Here is a 20,884-nt window from a genome sequence, read left to right on the forward strand (position 1 = left end):
CTATCCATTGTTTTTGGAACTGTCGATGCTCCCTGACTGTCTAGTGATTATTAGCGACCTGGACAGTCAAACTATGAATGTAGGTCTATTGACTGTGCAGTGATCCAGAAACCAACCTCATCTCAAGTTGGGATTTGCCGTCGCGTCTAATTTAGACCCATTCATTCCACGTGGTTACATGGTTCAAGAAATTGTAGGAATATAGGTCCATTATCATTTCTTCACAGTTTCAATTTGGTTTAAGTCATTTTAAAGTATATTGAGTTTGTTTCCCCCTGGATCCGGCCCGCATGTTCGACACCCCTGCTTTAAAATGGTTGCGAAAATAAATAAATTGCGCGTACACATCGTATGTGAGAACAGTTAAGAAGGATCCTTTAGCCTGTATTGTAGGTCACATACAGTATGTTGTGTAGTGAAGCAGTTCCTCCATGCACCAAACACACTCAGTCCTTACAGGTAGTGTTCTCTCCCTCTCCACCCGTCTCCCTCTCCACCCGTCTCCCCCTCTCTACCCCGTCTCCCTCTCTCTACCCCGTCTCCCTCTCTCACCCGTCTCCCTCTCTACCCCGTCTCCCTCTCTACCCCGTCTCCCTCTCTACCCCGTCTCCCTCTCCACCCCGTCTCCCTCTCTACCCCGTCTCCCTCTACACCCGTCTCCCTCTCTACCCCGTCTCTCCCTCTCTACCCCGTCTCCCTCTCTACCCCGTCTCCCTCTACCCCGTCTCCCTCTCTACCCCGTCTCCCTCTCTACCCCGTCTCCCTCTCTACCCCGTCTCCCTCTCCACCCGTCTCTCCCTCTCCACCCCGTCTCTCCCTCTCCACCCGTCTCCCCTCTACCCCGTCTCTCCCTCTCCACCCGTCTCCCTCCTCTACCACACCCCTCCCTACTCTACCGCCCGGCTCTCCTCTTCTACCCGTCTCGTATCTCCCTCTCTACCCCGTCTCCCTCTCTACTCTACCCCGTCTCCCTCCTCTCTAACTACCCGTGCTCCCCTCCTCTACCCCGTCTCCCTCGCTCCCCGTCTCCCTCTCGCACCCGTCCCTCTCCACCCTCTCCTCTCCTACCCGTCGCGCCCTCTCTAACCCCCGTCTCTCCCTCTCTACCCCCGTCTCCCTCTCTCTACCACCCGTCTCCTCGCTACCCCCCTCTCCCTCTCCACCCGTCTCTCCCTCTCCACCCCGTCTCTCCCTCTCCACCCGTCTCCCTCTCTACCCCGTCTCTCCCTCTCCACCCGTCTCTCCCTCTCTACCCCGTCTCCCCTCTCTACCCCGTCTCCCTCTCCCCCCCGTCCCCCTCTCTACCCGTCTCCCTCTCCCCCCGTCTCCCCTCTACCCCGTCTCCCTCTCCACCCGTCTCCCTCTCTACCCCGTCTCCCTCTCTACCCCGTCTCCCTCTCCACCCGTCTCCCTCTCCACCCGTCTCCCTCTCTACCCCGTCTCTCCCTCTCTACCCCGTCTCCCTCTCCACCCGTCTCTCCCTCTCCACCCGTCTCTCCCTCTCCACCCGTCTCTCCCTCTCCACCCGTCTCCCTCTCTACCCCGTCTCTCCCTCTCTACCCCGTCTCTCCCTCTCTACCCCGTCTCTCCCTCTCTACCCCGTCTCTCCCTCTCTACCCCGTCTCCCTCTCTACCCCGTCTCCCTCTCTACCCCGTCTCCCTCTCCACCCCGTCTCCCTCTCCACCCGTCTCCCTCTCTACCCCGTCTCCCTCTCTACCCCGTCTCCCTCTCTACCCCGTCTCCCTCTCTACCCGTCTCCCTCTCCTTTTACTTGTTTTGTTTGATGCCCAGGTGGAACCAAAAGAACACCCCCACCCATCACACTACCCTGCTTGACCTTATCCTTGCCTCTCCTCCCCCACTCCATTCTGTCTTGTGTCTGTAGGTGAGAGGAGTATGACACTCCTACAGGGAGGGGCAGGGCGTTACCCTCTCCTACTGGCTAACTGAGTAAGTACACACACTTGCACGGACAGGGGTCCACGCACACTCACTAGAGTAAACAGAAAGAAACCATAACAGAGTAATGATGTACTCAGTGACAAGCACACACTAAAACACAAATATTGCACTTGGCTGCATGAACACTTATGAACAGCAGAAAATACCATGGCCTGGGGTAGGGAAAAACCTGACCAGGCATGTCAGACGAGTCATGGGTCCTAGCATGAGCATGTGTTGCTTTCCATGAACACAGGCTGCCATGTGTGTGTGCAGCAACAGGCACATAGCAGACATACTGTACAGCGATAGTGGTCCGAATTAGGGTTGAATGGCAGGAACCCGGTTACCAAGATTTATCACCCAAAACCACTTCTCCATTCCCGGAAGACATAACTGTGAGAAACCGGTAAATACGAATCTAATTATTTATATGAACAGCATGGCCTGAAATGGAACTTAAATTATATGTGATGTCTAAATCTGGCTTCTCCGTGGGCTTCTCTCTGCATGATGAATCATCAACGCTCAGGGTGGGGACAGACAGCCCATCACAATATGGAGCGCAGATCACAACGCATGTAGACCTATCATCTCATTATGGTAACTTTTTTTAAACTTGTGACAGGAAGGCCTACATTTGCTGCAGCATAGCCTATGCTACAGTAATATAAAGACAGAATGCCTGTATAATTTACCCATCTACATCTGGTTTTGGGAGGACGCCTTATTTTTTTTTAATCAATCAAATGTATTTATAAATCCCTTTTTACATCAGCAGATGTCACAAAGTGCTATACAGAATGGTAAAGATATTATTTTTTCAATTGCAGCTGCAGAGTTTTAAAATAGCCCATCATTCAAATATCGTTGGTTTAAAAATCAGTGAACTCTCTCTCTCTCTCTCTCTCTCAAATTGCATCTAAAATAGATAATCCTGTTAAAGACTGATATATATAGCAGGCCTAGCCTACCTCTTTCAGGTAATAAATTCAATGCACTATTAGGTTTACCCGTCTCCCTTCTAACTTATTGCTTGTCTCTTGAGCAATACGCACGCACCTGGCTTCTCTCCTTTAAAAACGCTCCTTAGCTCTTGGAGTCCCATGCAGGAAAATCTAGACTAGGACAGCTTGCTGAACATTGTTTTTTTTTGTTGCATTTCTTATACCAATAGACTATTCGAAACAGGACATGAGCTCTTGTTTGCTGAATGTTAAATACAGCAGCCAATAGAACTCCTGGGTAGTTTGGAAGAAGAGCTAACGCGCGATGGCGCTAGGCTACTCAGTTATTTATTCAGACCCATAGCCATTCAATCTTCGTGAGGAGGTGTGAAAACATTCTGCATCCAATTCTAGTCCTATATTATTCAAGCATGTCATTAGAATGATGACTATAAAAGGACAATGAAACGTATTTAATTGAACTGTTGAAAGCGAGGAAGGACTAAAGCAACACTAGTGAGAGAAAGAGGTAGGCAGGCTAATAACATTAGGGGAAATATTCTGAAAGGTATATGCGTCAGCCTACTAACTATACAAACAGGCCCTATTATATTTCAAAATCTAAAATCACTAGCCTATTCTTGCAACTTTGTAGTCAGCATGAACTGTACCAGAATAGCATTTTCTCTTTCTGCTTTATCATGGATGGAACAAGGTGCGTAATTACAGTCCATATAATACAGTAGCCTATAATACAGTACAGTAATACGGTTCACACAAAAAGATAACCCTACTGGAGCTGGTTTCATTTACTTACCCAAGAGAGCATATATCTAGCTATATCTATGTGTCTATGTTTTTCTGTCGTGCAAAAGCCTATGTATCATATATGTATTGGATTACGGCACAATCCTTTGGGCTTTTTTGGGCTTGGGCTCATTAAATGTCTAACGTAGGGCTCATTAAATGTCTAATGTTGGGCTCATTAAATGTCTAATGTAGGGCTCATTAAATGTCTAATGTAGGGCTCATTAAATGTCTAAAGTAGGGCTCATTAAATGTCTAATGTAGGGCTCATTAAATGTCTAATGTAGGGCTCATTAAATGTCTAATGTAGGGCTCATTAAATGTCTAATGTAGGGCTCATTAAATGTCTAATGTTGGGCTCATTAAATGTCTAATGTAGGGATCAATGTGTTTAATGTAGGGCTCATTAAATGTCTAATGTAGGGCTCATTAAATGTCTAATGTAGGGCTCACAATGTATTTAATGTATGGCTCATCAGGCTCAGGTAGCGTCAGGCTTGAACTTTCGATCAAAGCTCTAATCTATCGATATGCTTTATAATGCTTTTGAATGACACTTTCAGTTTTGGCAGGAAATACCAGGTTACCCAGGAGAAGTGATTCATTATTCCAGGGATGGAACATTTGTAAAGTACCAGGAAAATATTCAACCCTAGTCTGATAATCACAGCTCCCTCTAAACCACAAGAGGCCCCAGCCCTGCATGATCACCTCTGACTAGGCCTGCCTTAAGCTACTTCTGAATAACAGTAGCTTGAATAGGGGTTTGATATAGCAAGATAAGAGTATTTTCTTTGGAAACTTAAAGCCACCTTGCGTAAATATGAACACATTTGTTTTGGAAGATGTTCAAAGTTTGTAAAGCAATAATATGGTAACTGTATGGGCTAGTCCAGAGTGTAGTCTATATTCAACAGATACACACAGAGAAGCTGCAAAAATGGACATTGAAAGGCAGGCAGGCAGACAGTGAGACAGACCGGCATTGAGAAAGGCAGTGAGACATGTGGCGGTCACTGCCAGACGACCAGAGCGGAAGCCGACAGAGCTCAAGGCTCATTCAACAGCCAGCCAGACAATTCAACTCCCACCATTAAAACAGACAAAGCCCATCTTCATGCTGCTTGCTGGCCTGGCACTGCGTGAGACCTTTAGACCAGAACTCTGTGACATTTCCTCCTAACAGAAGCCAAGCCAGTGGAACAGACTGGGCCCAGGGATGGAATGTACAGTGACAGTCTCAGGCCATGATGATGAGTCATAGTTAAGACACAGTGGCTGTGTTTTTCAAAAAGCTTTAGTCAATTTCCCAGTCTGTTTTGCTGGAGTAATGTGGAGAAGGGGTGGGGTTGTACAGAGCATGTATGACATTCTATTTTGGCATTAGCAGGCTCTAGTATACCCAGTAGAGGAAGTGAAGGTATGATGGGTACATACTACTGTTTGATGGCCTAATACTGTAGGGCAGTGTGTTTCAGCCAGGGCCACTCCCTGTTCTCTCCTGTCGTCCTGCTGCTGATGCTTTTGTTACACTCATATCCTGCCTGGCTCCGAGAGCACACGCACGCGCACGCACACGCACACCTTCCGTCAGCTAATGCTGCACCAACGCCCACCGCTTGTGTACCTGCAAGTGAGTATAAGTTGACCACATGACTCACAGGCCCAACGGGTGTATGACCGTTTCCTGTGGCACATTTATAACCTGAATTACCCCGTCTGAAGACAAACAAATAAGTATTGTACTGCTTAGGGTTGGGCGATATCCCGACAGCAGTCTATCGACGATGATTGATAGCCATCGTCGATTGTGAACTTGACTGGCGTTTCGCAGTGCACAGCAGGGACAAGTGACACATTCCTATTTGCTATAGACTATTTAAATAAACATGTTATATACAGAATGCAAGAGAAGAATGTAGGCCAGACAGAGCAGAGAATTCCACCAAAGCAGAACAAAATGTCCAGTCAGAAAATATTGTTTCTCTCTCTCTGTCAGTTGCATGGGCATTAGGCTATAGCCTAAACCTTTTTATTTGTTTTTGGTTTTTATAAAGGACAATTCTTAGCTGTCCTTAGTCTAGCGTTTAAAAAAAACGTTGTCAATATTCCCTTCTCGCTCTCCATTCGATAGGCTATGAATATGACTTTGGGCTATAGGCTAAAGTTACGCTTTAAAACATTTTATTCATGGCTTTTTCAACAATGAATGTAACAGAGTTCCATTTCAAAAGGTTGTTTGAATTGCCAAAAAAATTAAGGTAGCCAGGGGACTAATAATGAGAGAGAACAAACAATATCAATAGACTTTAGAAAAATCAAAGTTTAATCAGGTTTAAGCTTATTAAGAAATAAATTACCATGCGGGGTCGGGAAATATATATATATATTTTTTTTTTTAAATCACTCCATGAGGTTGAAAATAGGGGTGTGAATGTTAAAACGAAATTGAATCCCTAACCGAAGCAGTGTTTTTTTTTTCTCCACAAAATGATGCATTTATCAAGATCATTAAATGGACATTTCCAAGGTAAAACAAATGAAAATGCACATAGTTTGCTGTCATTTCAGCTGCTTGATGTGATTGTGTGTTAGCTTTAGTTGGCTAGCTAGCAAAGGAGAAGTAACGTTAGCTTAGCTATCCTCTATAACTAGCCTCTATAACTATCCTCTATAACTATCCTCTATAACTAGCCTCTATAACTAGCCTCTATAACTAGCCTCTATAACTAGCCTCTATAACTAGCCTCTATAACTAGCCTCTATAACTCTTATTGAGTCGACAAATCAGCTGGTTGTTGCATATTAATATTTATTAAATATTTATTAAATCCTTATTTTTTAAGTTCTTGTCTTTCGTCATCATTGGGCCTCTGCTAGCTAGCTACATGCCAAGGATTTGTTTAGCAAAGAAACGTGGAATGAACAGAATGAACGACTGAGTCAAAACATGAGAATATAATTAACAACCAGCCTATTTGGTTAGCAACTTCAGAACTAACTACTGGCCTTTGCCCGGACTATATCGTTTGGTGGAAGGATGAAATAAACAGAATTTACTAATTTAGTTAATACAAACATGTTGTGAATCCTTTTCTTTTAAATATGTTGGTAACCACTTTATAAAAGCAATAAGAACAGCCCTTAAGGGCCATCCACACCAAGGCGATAACTGTAAGGATATCTATAATGATAAATTATACATAACTTAACATTGGTAAGCCTCCACACCAGCAGACCGTTTATCATTCTATAGTATACCTGTCAATCAACTGATCAACGCATCCTACTGCACACTGTAGGCCTATTAATAAGGTGGTACACCACAGACCACTCAGTGCTTTCAGGGTGAGTTTGTCGTCATAGTGACAACTGGTACTCGGGCCAAATGAACTGTTTAGTTTCAGGAGTAGGCGGTTATTTGGCAGGTGATGAAATACCAATATCAAAACAAACAAAAAACTAAGAATTGTGATTTCTCACCTCCAAGTAATGGAATTTACTAGGTCATTAAAAGCAAACATTTGTGACAGTCTCTGCAGTCCTATAGCTACCAGAGGGGGTCCCTAATTTAGAGAATCTATAAATTATTTTACTACAGGCTATGGCAGTATTTTTCATTATTGCAGTCCACCCAATTGAAGAGTGCACATTCACTTCCATAGCAGATGTTCTAGGCTACCAGCAAGCAAAATAAACATGCATTTTAACAGCAGTGAATTTTTTGTAAAACTGCATTACAATGAAATAATTTTGACTTAATTAATGATATCTGGTAAGTTGCTGTGTGTTGGCTTCTAATGACTATATTTTGTTTCTGTTCATTGCACTGTTTGTGTTGCAGATTTTCTTCTCTTCCAGTGAATGCAATTTTGATGTTCTATTATGACTAACTACATTTGTTTTCAGAATTATTTAAAATATCCATGTCAAAAATGTTATAAATTGATTTGCATTTTAATGAGGGAAATAAGTATTTGACCCCCTCTCAATCAGAAAGATTTCTGGCTCCCAGGTGTCTTTTATACAGGTAACGAACTGAGATTAGGAGCACACTCTTAAAGGGAGTGCTCCTAATCTCAGCTTGTTACCTGTATAAAATACACCTGTCCACAGAAGCAATCAATCAATCAGATTCCAAACTCTCCACCATGGCCAAGACCAAAGAGCTCTCCAAGGATCTCAGCGACAAGATTGTTGACCTACACAAGACTGGAATGGGATACAAGACCATCGTCAAGCAGCTTGGTGAGAAGGTGACAACAGTTGGTGCGATTATTCGCAAATAGAAGAAACACAAAAGAACTGTCAATCTCCCTCGGCCTGGGGCTCCATGCAAGATCTCACCTCCTGGAGTTGCAATAATCATGAGAATGGTGAGGAATCAGCCCAGAACTACACGAGATCATTGACAAGATCCTCCCAAGGCAGCTGGGACCATAGTCAACAAGAAAACAATTGGTAACACACTATGCTGTGAAGTACTGAAATCCTGCAGCGCCCGCAAGGTCCCCCTGCTCAAGAAAGCACATATACATGCCCGTCTGAAGTTTGCTAATGAACATCTGAATGATTCAGAGGACAACTGGGTGAAAGTGTTGTGGTCAGATGAGACCAAACTGGAGCTCTTTGGCATCAACTCAACTCGCCATGTTTGGAGGAGGAGGAATGCTGCCTATGACCTCAAGAACACCATCCCCACCGTCAAACATGGAGGTGGAAACATTATGCTTTGGGGGTGTTTTTCTGCTAAGGGGACAGGACAACTTCACCGCATCAAAGGGATGATGAACGGGGCCATGTACCGTCAAATCTTGGGTGAGAACCTCCTTCCCTCAGCCAGGGCATTGAAAATGGGTCGTGGATGGGTATTCCAGCATGACAATGATCCAAAACACACGGCCAAGGCAACAAAGGAGTGGCTCAAGAAGAAACACATTAAAGGTCCTGGAGTGGCCTAGCCAGTCTCCAGACCTTAATCCCATAGAAAATCTGTGGAGGGAGCTGAAGGTTCGAGTTGCCAAACGTCAGCCTCGAAACCTTAATGACTTAATGAAGATCTGCAAAGAGGAGTGGGACAAAATCTCTCCTGAGATATGTGCAAACCTGGTGGCCAACTACAAGAAACGTCTGACCTCTGTGACTGCCAACAAGGGTTTTGCCACCAAGTACTAAGTCATGTTTTGCAGAGGGGTCAAATACTTATTTCCCTCATTAAAATGCAAATCATTTTATAAAATTTTTGACCTGTGTTTTTCTGGATTTTTTTGTTGTTATTCTGTCTCTCACTGTTCAAATAAACCTACCATTACAATTATAGACTGATCCACCAGGATTTACAAAACTCTATTTTTATCCCTATAATTTTTAGCTTGTCACCAAAAACACTCAAACTTTTACAGATGCACAATCAAGAGCATCCTGTCGGGCTGTATCACCGCCTGGTACGGCAACTGCTCCACCCACAACTGTAAGGCTCTCCAGAGGGTAGTGAGGTCTGCACAGCGCATCACCGGGGGCAAACTACCTGCCCTCCAGGACACCTACACCACCTGATGTCACAGGAAGGCCAAAAAGATCCTCAAGGACAACAACCACCCGAGCCACTGCCTGTTCACCTCGCTATCATCCAGAAGGTGAGGTCAGTACAGGCGCATCAAAGCTGGGACCAAGAGACTGAAAAACAGCTTCTGTCTCAAGGCCATCAGACTGTTAAACAGCCATCACTAACATTGAGTGGCTCCTGCCAACATACAGACCCAAATCTCTAGCCACTTAATAATAAAATATTGGATGTAATAAATGTATCACTAGTCACTTTAAACAATGCCACTTTATCTAATGTTTACATACCCTACATTACTCATCTCATATGTATATACTGTACTCTATACCATCTTGCCTATGCCGTTCGGCCATCGCTCATCCATATATTTATATGTACATATTCTTATTCATTTCTTTACACTCGTGTGTATAAGGTAGCTGTTGTGAAATTGTTAGATTACTTGTTAGATATTACTGCATGGTCGGAAGTAAAAGCACAAGCATTTCGCTACACTCGCATTAACATCTGCATGTGACCAATAAAATTAGATTTAAAAAAAAGTCCATTAATAATTAGTACTAAATTATTGCACGTGAATTTGACCCTGAGAATATGAAACTGTTATTATCCCTTACAGCTTTTAACCTGTTGGGGCTAGGGGGCAGTATTTGCACGGCCGGATAAAAAACGTACCCGATTTAATCTGGTTACTGCTCCTGCCCAGTAACTAGAATATGCATATAATTATTGGCTTTGGATAGAAAACACCCTAAAGTTTCTAAAACTGTTTGAATGGTGTCTGTGAGTATAACAGAACTCATTTGGCAGGCCAAAACCTGAGAAGATTCCAAACAGGAAGCGCCCTCTCTGACCATTTCTTGCCCTCCTTGATAATCTCTAACAAAAACAGGGGATCTCTGGCATGACGTGACACTTCCTACGGCTCCCATAGGCTCTCAGAACCCGGGAAAAAGCTGAATGACGTAATTCAAGGCCCAGGCTGAAACACACTAGTGCGTTTGGCAAGTGCTCTATCAGAGGGCCATTAGACTGAGGCTCGTGCATGAGGGGATATAGCATGCTTTTACTTTCACTCTCTTTGTAATAAAAAACGATTTCCCGGTCGGAATATTATCGCTTTTTTACGAGAAAAATGGCATAAAAATTGATTTTAAACAGCGGTTGACATGCTTCGAAGTACGGTAATGGAATATTTAGATTTTTTTGGTCACGAAATGCGCCGTGCTCGTAACCCTTATTTACCCTTTCGGATAGTGTCTTGAACGCACGAACAAAACGCCGCTATTTGGATATAACAATGGATTATTTGGGACCAAACCAACATTTGTTATTGAAGTAGAAGTCCTGGGAGTGCATTCTGACGAAGAACAGCAAAGGTAATATCATTTTTCTTATAGTAAATCTGACTTTGGTGAATGCTAAACTTGCTGGGTGTCTAAATAGCTAGCCCTGTGATGCCGGGCTATCTACTTAGAATATTGCAAAATGTGCTTTCACCGAAAAGCTATTTTAAAATCGGACATAGAGTGCATAGAGGAGTTCTGTATCTATAATTCTTAAAATAATTGTTATGTTTTTTGTGAACGTTTATCGTGAGTAATTTAGTAAATTCACCGGAAGTGTTCGGTGGGAATGCTAGTCACATGCTAGTCACCTGCTAATGTAAAAAGCTGTTTTTTTATATTAATATGAACTTGCTTGAACAGACATGCATGTATTGTATAACATAATGTCCTAAGATTGTCATCTGATGAAGATCATCAAAGGTTAGTGCTGCATTTAGCTGTGGTTTGGGTTTATGTGACATTATATGCTAGCTTGAAAAATGGGTGTCTGATTATTTCTGGCTGGGTACTCTGCTGACATAATCTAATGTTTTGCTTTCGTTGTAAAGCCTTTTTGAAATCGGACAGTGTGGTTAGATTAACGAGAGTCTTGTCTTTAAAATGCTGTAAAATAGTCATATGTTTGAGAAATTGAAGTAATAGCATTTCTAAGGTATTTGAATAACGCGCCACAGGATTCAACTGGCTGTACGTTTATTTTAATTTCAGTAGCTAAATAAGGAGGTAGGCATATCAGTTCCAGCTAAAATTTGGATTGGAATCAGTCTCGCAGCAATAGATCTCCTCGGGCAGGATTCCTGCTTGCTCTTGCTCAGTGCGTCAACATTCCATACGGCACATTTGGAACAAAGCGCCTGGTAGGTTACACAACACCACCGCTGGGAAACTATAGTTTCTCGAAATGTACACAAAAGATGACTGCTAAGTGGTAGTCCCTGTACTCCTGCATACTTGTTTTGTTTTCGCAAGTAACGTGGCGGTTTGTTGGAGAGAAGAACGTCAAGGAAAATTTAGCTAGCTAGCTGGCTAATTTTAGCTCGCTAACTTTAGCTTTCTGGCTTATCCTCCATCGACATGGAAATTGGAACATTTTCATTTTTACCATTTGTTGCTAGCTAACGTTTTGACATTTTGATATATGTTTAGTTAATGACAGTAAATGTGTGTGTGAGCGAGATGATCACAATAACTTTAGAAAACATTGTCATGTCAACATTGTGTTATGCTAACTGAGTATGAGTGAGATGGTTGATAAATACACACAGTGCCTTCAGAGTATTCAGACTTAACTTTTTCCACATTTCATTACTGCCTTAATCTGAAATAGATTAAAACGTTTTCCCCCTCATCAATCTACACACAATACCCATAATGACAAAGCAAAAACAGGTTTTTTGAAATGTTTGCGACTATTAAAAAAATTAAATATCACATTTACATACAGTACCAGTCAAAAGTTGACACACCTAGTCATTCCAGGGTTTTTCTTTATTTTAACTATTTTCTACATTGTACGATAATAGTGAAGACATCAAAACTATGACATAGCACATATGGAATCATGTAGTAACCAAAAAAAAGTGTTCAACAAATCCAAATATATTTTATATTTGAGATTCTTCAAAGTAGCCACCCTTTGCCTTGATGACGCTTGGCACACGTTTGCCATTCTCTCAACCAATTTCACCTGGAATGCTTTTCCAACAGTCTTGGAGTTCCCACATATGCTGAGCACTTGTTGGCTGCTTTTCCTTCACTCTGCAGTCCAACTCATCCCAAGGCACCTCAATTTTTTTATTTTATTTATTTATTTCACTTTTATTTAACCAGGTAGGCAAGTTGAGAACAAGTTCTCATTTACAATTGCGACCTGGCCAAGATAAAGCAAAGCAGTTCGACAACATACAACAACACAGCGTTACACATGGAGTAAAACAAACATACAGTCAATAATACAGTAGAAAAATAAGTCTATGTACAATGTGAGCAAATGAGGTGAGATAAGGGAGGTAAACTCATCCAGAACGCCGCAGCCCGTCTGGTGTTCAACCTTCCCAAGTTCTCTCACGTCACCCCGCTCCTCCGCTCTCTCCACTGGCTTCCAGTTGAAGCTCGCATCCGCTACAAGACCATGGTGCTTGCCTACGGAGCTGTGAGGGGAACGGCACCTCCGTACCTTCAGGCTCTGATCAGGCCCTACACCCAAACAAGGGCACTGCGTTCATCCACCTCTGGCCTGCTCGCCTCCCTACCTCTGAGGAAGCACAGTTCCCGCTCAGCCCAGTCAAAACTGTTCGCCGCTCTGGCACCCCAATGGTGGAACAAGCTCCCTCACGATGCCAGGACAGCGGAGTCAATCACCACCTTCCGGAGACACCTGAAACCCCACCTCTTTAAGGAATACCTGGGATAGGATAAAGTAATCCTTCTAACCCCCCCCCCCCTTTAAAAGATTTAGATGCACTATTGTAAAGTGGTTGTTCTACTGGATATTATAGGTGAATGCACCAATTTGTAAGTCGCTCTGGATAAGAGCGTCTGCTAAATGACTTAAATGTAAATGTTAAATGTAAATGTAAAGGCAAAAAAAAGTGCATGGTGGCAAAGTAAATACAATATAGCAAGTAAAACACTGGAATGGTAGATTTGTAGTAGAAGAAAGTGCAAAGTAGAAATAGAGATAATGGGGTGCAAAGGAGCAAAATAAAATAAATAAAATAAATAAATACAGTAGGGGAAGAGGTAGTTGTTTGGGCTAAATTATAGATGGGCTATGTACAGGTGCAGTGATCTGTGAGCTGCTCTGACAGCTGGTGCTTAAAGCTAGTGAGGGAGATAAGTGTTTCCAGTTTCAGAGATTTTTGTAGTTCGTTCCAGTCATTGGCAGCAGAGAACTGGAAAGAGAGACGGCCAAAGGAGGAATTGGCTTTGGGGGTGACCAGAGAGATATACCTGCTGGAGCGTGTGCTACAGCTGGGTGCTGCTATGGTGACCAGTGAGCGGAGATAAGGGGGGACTTTACCTAGCAGGGTCTTGTAGATGACCTGGAGCCAGTGGGTTTGGCGACGATTATGAAGCAAAAGGCCAGCCAACGAGAGCGTACAGGTCGCAGTGGTGGGTACTTTATGGGGCTTTGGTGACAAAACGGATGGCACTGTGATGGACTGCATCCAGTTTGTTGAGTAGGGTATTGGAGGCTATTTTGTAAATGACGTCGCCAAAGTCGAGGATCGGTAGGATGGTCAGTTTTACGAGGGTATGTTTGGCAGCATAAGTGAAGGATGCTTTGTTGCGAAATAGGAAGCCAATTCTTGATTTAACTTTGGATTGGAGATGTTTGATGTGAGTCTGGAAGGAGAGTTTACAGTCTAACCAGACACCTAGGTATTTGTAGTTGTCCACATATTCTAAGTCAGAACCGTCCAAAGTAGTGATGCAGGACAGGCGGGCAAGTGCAGGCAGCGATCGGTTGAAGAGCATGCATTTAGTTTTACTTGTATTTAGGAGCAGTTGGAGGCCACGGAAGGAGAGTTGTATGGCATTGAAGCTCGTCTGGAGGGTTGTTAACACAGTGTCCAGAGAAGGGCCAGAAGTATACAGAATGGTGTCGTCTGCGTAGAGGTGGATCAGAGACTCACCAGCAGCAAGAGCGACATCATTGATGTATACAGAGAAAAGAGTTGGCCCAAGAATTGAACCCTGTGGCACCCCCATAGAGACTGCCAGAGGTCCGGACAACAGGCCCTCCGATTTGACACACTGAACTCTATCAGAGAAGTAGTTGGTGAACCAGGCGATGCAATCATTAGAGAAACCAAGGCTATTGAGCCTGCCGATGAGGATGTGGTGATTGACAGAGTCGAAAGCTTTGGCCAGGTCAATGAAAACGGCAGCACAGTATTGTTTCTTATCGATGGCGGTTACGATATCGTTTAGGACCTTGAGCGTGGCTGAGGTGCACCCATGACCAGCTCTGAAACCAGATTGCATAGCGGAGAAGGTGCGGTGGGATTCGAAATGGTCGGTAATCTGTTTGTTGACTTGGCTTTCGAAGACCTTAGAAAGGCAGGGTAGGATGGATATAGGTCTATAGCAATTTGGGTCAAGAGTGTCCCCTCCTTTGAAGAGGGGGATGACAGCAGCTGCTTTCCAATTTATGGGAATCTCAGATGACACGAAAGAGAGGTTGAACAGGCTAGTAATAGGGGTTGCAATAATTTCGGCAGATAATTTTAGAAAGAAAGGGTCCAGATTGTCTAGCCCGGCTGATTTGTAGGGGTCCAGATTTTGCAGCTCTTTCAGAACATCAGCTGCATGGATTTGGGAGAAGGAGAAATGGGGAAGGCTTGGGTGAATAGCTATGGGGGGTGCAGTGCTTTTGACTGCAGTAGGGGTAGCCAGGTGGAAAGCATGGCCAGTCGTAGAAAAATGCTTATTGAAATTCTCAATTATAGTGGGTTTATCGGTGGTGACAGAGTTTCCTATCCTCAGTGCAGTGGGCAGTTGGGAGGAGGTGTTCTTATTCTCCATGGACTTTACAATATCCCAGAACTTTTTTAGAATTTGTTGCAGGAAGCAAATTTCTGCTTGAAAAAGCTAGCCTTAGCTTTTCTAACTGCCTGTGTATATTGGTTTCTAACTTCCCTGAAAAGTTGCATATCACGGGGGCTGTTTGATGCTAATGCAGAACGCCATAGGATGTTTTTGTGTTGGCTAAGGACAGTCAGGTCTGGGGAGAACCAAGGTCTATATCGGTTCCTGGTTCTAAATTTCTTGAATGGGGCATGCTTATTTAAGATGGTGAGGAAGGCATTTAAAAAAAATAACCAGGCATCCTCTACTGACGGGATGAGGTCAATATCCTTCCAGGATACCAGGGCCAGGTCGATTAGAAAGGCTTGCTCGCTGAAATGTTTCAGGGAGCGTTTGACAGTGATGAGTGGAGGTCGTTTGACCGTAGACCCATTACTGATGCAGGCAATGAGGCAGTGATCGCTGAGATCTTGGTTGAAAACAGCAGAGGTGTATTTAGAGGGCAAATTGGTTAGGATGATATCTATGAGGGTGCCAGTGTTTACGGCTTTGGGGTGGTACCTGGTGGGTTCATTAATAATTTGTGTGAGATTGAGGGCGTCAAGCTTGGATTGTAGGATGGCTGGGGTGTTAAGCATGTCCCAGTTTAGGTCACCTAGTGGCACGAGCTCTGAAGATAGATGGGGGGCAATCAGTTCACATATGGTGTCCAGAGCACAGCTGGGGGCCGAGGGTGGTCTATAGCAGGCGGCAACTGTGAGAGACTTGTTTTTAGAGATGGATTTTTAAAAGTAGAAGTTCAAATTGTTTGGGTACAGACCAGGATAGTAGGACAGAACTCTGCAGGCTATCTCTGCAGTAGATTGCAACACCACCCCCTCTATCTTGTCTGAAAACGTTGTAGTTAGGGATGAAGATTTCAGAGTTTTTGGTGGACTTCCTAAGCCAGGATTCAGGCACGGCTAGGACATCCGGGTTGGCAGAGTGTGCTAAAGCAGTGAATAAAACAAACTTAGGGAGGAGGCTTCTAATGTTAACATGCATGAAACCAAGGCTATTACGGTTACAGAAGTCAACAAAAGAGAGCGCCTGGGGAGTAGGAGTGGAGCCAGGCACTGCAGGGCCTGGATTCACCTCTACATCACCAGAGGAACAGAGAAGTATAAGGATAAGGGTACGTCTAAAAGCTATAAGAATTGGTCGTCTGTGACGTCCGGAATAGAGAGAAAAAGGAGCAGGTTTCTGGGGGCGATAAAATAGCTTCATGGTATAATGTACAGACAAGGGTATGGTAGGATGTGAATACAGTGGAGGTAAACCTAGGCATTTAGTGATGATGAGAGAGATATTGTCTCTAGAAACATCATTGAAACCAGAAGATGTCATAGCATGTGTGGGTGGAGGAACTGAGAGGTTGGATAAGGTATAATGAGCAGGGCTAGAGGCTCTACAGTGAAATAAGCCAATAAACACTAACCAGAAGAGCAATGGACAAGGCATATTGACATTAAGGAGAGGCATGCTTAGCCGAGTGATCAAAGGGACCAGTGAGAGTTAGATAGCTAGCCGAGCCATAGGTAGCAAGCTGGTAGAAGATGGAGGTCTGTTTTTAGCCACCTCGTGCGATTCCGTCTGTAGATTAGTGGGGTTCCGTGTGGTAGGGAGGGACCAGTCCAATTGGCAAAATAGTTAGTTATAGTGGCCCAAGAAAATTGTCCGATAGACCTATTCAGATAGCAGCCGATAAGACAGCTAACGATTAGCGGGCCGCAGATGGGCATTCGGGTTACGTCGCGACAGAGGGGCCAGTTGGATAACTCCTTCGGGCAGATAACGTCGGTGGTCCAGTCGTGAAGGCCCGATGGGGCTCCGCATCGGCAGTAAAACGGTCCGGATAGGTGATTGTAGCCCAGGAGAGGCTGATGGAACTCTTCAGCTGGCTAGCTCCGGAAAAATGTATGTTAACTCCGGGACCAACGTTGCCAATAGTCACTCAGGTAGCAGCTAGCTAGCTGCAAGATCCAGGTGTAAACGTCCAGAGCCTGCGGTAGAAATCCGGGGATATGGAGAGAGAATAGGTCCGGTAAGCTCTGGTCTGAGTCACGCTGTACAAAAATTGGCGATAGCTTTTCGAGCTAATGGATAGCTGAGGACCGCTAACCGTGGCTAGCTGAACTCCAACGTTAGCCAGTGAACTGGCTAACCTCTGGCTAGCTTCTGTTGTGGATTTCAGATTTGAGGTAAATAATACTTTTATTTTTTAAATTGGTGAGGCGGGTTGCAGGAGAGTGTTTTGAGGTTGAGTTTTTAGAAGAAAAAAAAATGTAAAAAGATATGCGAAGAAAATAAATAAATAAATAAATAAATAAATACACACACACACACACACACACACACACACACACACACACACACACACACACACACACACACACACACACACACACGACAAGAGGAAGACAAAGGACGCCTGAACTGCTACGCCATCTTGGGAATCTCGGGTTGAGGTTGGGTGATTGTGGAGGCCACATCATCTGATTCAGCACTCCATCACTCTCCTTGGTCAAATAGTCCTTACACAGCCTGGAGGTGTGTTTTGGGTTCTTGTCCTGTTGAAAAACAAATGATAGTCCCACTAGGCGCAAACCAGATGGGATGGCGTATCGCTACAGAATCCTGTGGTAGACATGCTGGTTAAGTGTGCCTTGAATTCCAAATAAATCCCTGACAGTGTCACCAGCAAAGCACCCCCACACCACCTCCTCCATGCTTCACAGTGGGAACTACACATGCAGGGATCATCCGTTCAAACATCTCAAATTTGGACTCATCAGACCAAAGGACAGATTTCCAACCGGTCTAATGTCCATTTCTCGTCTTTCTTGGCTGAAGCAAGTCACTTCTTATTGGTGTCCTTTAGTAGTGGTTTCTTTGCAGCAATTCAACCATGAAGGCCTGATTCACACAGTCTCCTCTGAACAGTTGTTTTGAGATGTGTCTGTTACTTGAACTCTGTGAAACATTTATTTGGGATGCAATCTGAGGTGCAGGACTCCAATCAAGTTGTAAAAACATCAATGATGATCAATGGAAACAGGATGCCCCGGAGCTCAATTTTGAGTCTTGTAACAAAGGGTCTGAATACTTATACCTTATTTACATGTTGTTGTTTTTTTAAATTAGCAAACATTTCTAAAAACCTGCTTTTGCTTTGTCATTATGGGTTATTGTGTGTAGATTGATGAGGAAAAACATTTATTTAATCAATTTTAGAATAAGGCTGTAATATAACAAAATGTGGAAAAGGGGAAGGGGTCTGAATACTTTCCGAATGCACTGCATAGGAAGTGTGTGTGTAACATTTTACGCTAGCCTAATTCTTGAAATGTGTACCCCCCAATATGGTTGTGAAGTTTTTCTTGATTTATCTGGGGACCCTTGTATTTGTGTATTTTGTATTTGCTCCCCCTCAACACTCCTTATGTTACAACTTTCAACTGCCGTGTTCAATTTGATTCTCTTTTTTGCAGGAATCTTCTAGCTTGGATGGAATTGTGAACAAAGGGAAGCAGTACAGAGTTATTCAGTCAGCTGACTAAGAAATCTAAATAGATAGAGAAAAAAATAGGCCTGCCTGCCAGATGGCTGAAGGGAAACATAGTCAATGCTAGGCTAAGTCTAATTTAGTAATGGTTTATCATGATTTGTCTATGTCTCTACAGTTCCTGAAACATGTCAATGACCTGATGCATCGTCTCTACAGCAGTGCTTGTCCACCCACTCAGTTACCTATTCTGCCAGATCCCAGGGAAAGGAGAGAGCAACAACACCATTCCCTAAATCCAAAGTCAAGTTGTGCAAAATATTTTTTTTTCTTCTGTTTGTTACTCAATGTGTATTGATTCCTACTAGCCAGCTTTGTAAGAGGTAGGTTTGTACTAGCTATGCTGATGATCATTGATGTTTTCCCCAAGAGACATGCTATTCAGCTGCCCTTGATTGCCTGATCTTACTCATAGCACTTTCGTTCTATCTAGAACCTAAAAGGGTTAATCGTCTGTCCCCATAGGAGAACCTTATGAAGAACTCATTTTGGTTCCATGTAGAACCCTTTTGGTTCCAGGTAGAATTCCTTTGGTTTCCATGTAGCACCCTTTCCACAGAGAGTTCTACCTGGAACCCAAAAGAGTTCTATGGGGACAGCCCAAGAACCCTTTTGGAACCCATTTTTCTAAGTTTAGTGTAAGTAAATCCAATTGAAATAGCACTGCTTCTAATAATAAGTTTATAAAGCAAATAAAACCCTATTTTAACTCATTTATATATATATATATATATATAAATGCATCTTTTATTTAACTAGGGAAGTCAGTTAAGAACAAATTCTTATTTACAATGACGGCCAAACCGGACGACGCTGGGCCAATTGTGCGCCGCCCTATGGGACTCCCAGTCACGGCCAGTTGTGATACAACCTGGATTCGAACCAGGGTGTCTGTAGTGTCGCCTCTAGCACTGACATGCAGTGCCTTAGACGGCTACGCCACTCGGGAGCCCATTATGGAGTGGTGTGTTTATAAAAAGTTGTTGAATATTACAACATGTATTAGGATTAAGTAAAACGCTATCATTTAGAGGTGAGTAAAAAAGTAATTATGCAATTACTGTCTAATTCTGATATCCTATGAAGGGACTAGTGTGTGATCCATTGTAGTTGGTAAGTAAATGTGAGCAGTTTGACATAGTCTATTGACATAGAATCTATAAAACATCTCATTGTCTGACTGTTAATGATATTTCACTCTGTTACTGTTCTGTCGTGTCCTGCATATTCACATTAGGCCAATCATTAATTTAGATTTTTTTTTTTTATGCTTACATTAAGTGTCATGAAAAGCCAGAAAACGCAAGAAGGTGATGTGTTGTGGGCCCTCGGAAAGTCCTAAAATATGCCCCTGACCTCCGTCGTAGAGGAGAACGCAAAGTATGTAAGGAGCAAGTTGCTCTTTTTTTGGAAGACATCTCTACGCTAGTAATACCATGGAAATACTTTGGAAATGTTTTTAGCCAGCTGAGTCAAAAAAGTTTCTTCAGGAATGTCGTTTTCAAGTTCTTTTAACATCTCAAATTGATACATTTGTAATGCACTAATTCTCTTCAATGCAAATCTGACCCGTCACACAACTCGTATGAATAAAATAAAACAATCTGCCTTTATGTACTGTGTCCCAGTGTCCGTGCATGTAATGTCTGGGTGAATGAAACAATTACTGTGTGCAAATCTAGAAAAAATGGTGATGCAGATTTGTTTTATGCCGTTGCTTTATTTATTTTAAATGTAACAATATGTTGCAGATTTAAACTTTAAATTGGTGACAATGGAAACAAATAGAAATGTAATGAACAATGTTTTCAATATCCAATACTTTTCACAGTAGTCAGGTGGTCATTACCAGGTTATGATGAGGTCCTAACTATGACCAGCTGTAGTCAGGTGGTCATTACCAGGTTATGATGAGGTCCTAACTATGACCAGCTGTAGTCAGGTGGTCATTACCAGGTTATGATGAGGTCCTAACTATGACCAGCTGTAGTCAGGTGGTCATTACCAGGTTATGATGAGGTCCTAACTATGACCAGCTGTAGTCAGGTTGTCATTACCAGGTTATGATGAGGTCCTAACTATGACCAGCTGTAGTCAGGTGGTCAATACCAGGTTATGATGAGGTCCTAACTATGA

General features: G+C 43.3%; 1 protein-coding gene across 1 annotated transcript in view; it reads right to left on the bottom strand.

Moving 5' to 3' along the window:
- The window catches only part of LOC115201260 (SAP30-binding protein), a 51,413-nt gene that overhangs the window by 8,810 nt on the left and 21,719 nt on the right, over positions 1 to 20,884 (bottom strand). The gene's annotated exons all lie outside the window — the stretch shown is intronic.

Source organism: Salmo trutta, chromosome 10, assembly GCF_901001165.1.
Source record: "Salmo trutta chromosome 10, fSalTru1.1, whole genome shotgun sequence".
Classification (NCBI taxonomy): Eukaryota; Metazoa; Chordata; class Actinopteri; order Salmoniformes; family Salmonidae; genus Salmo; species Salmo trutta.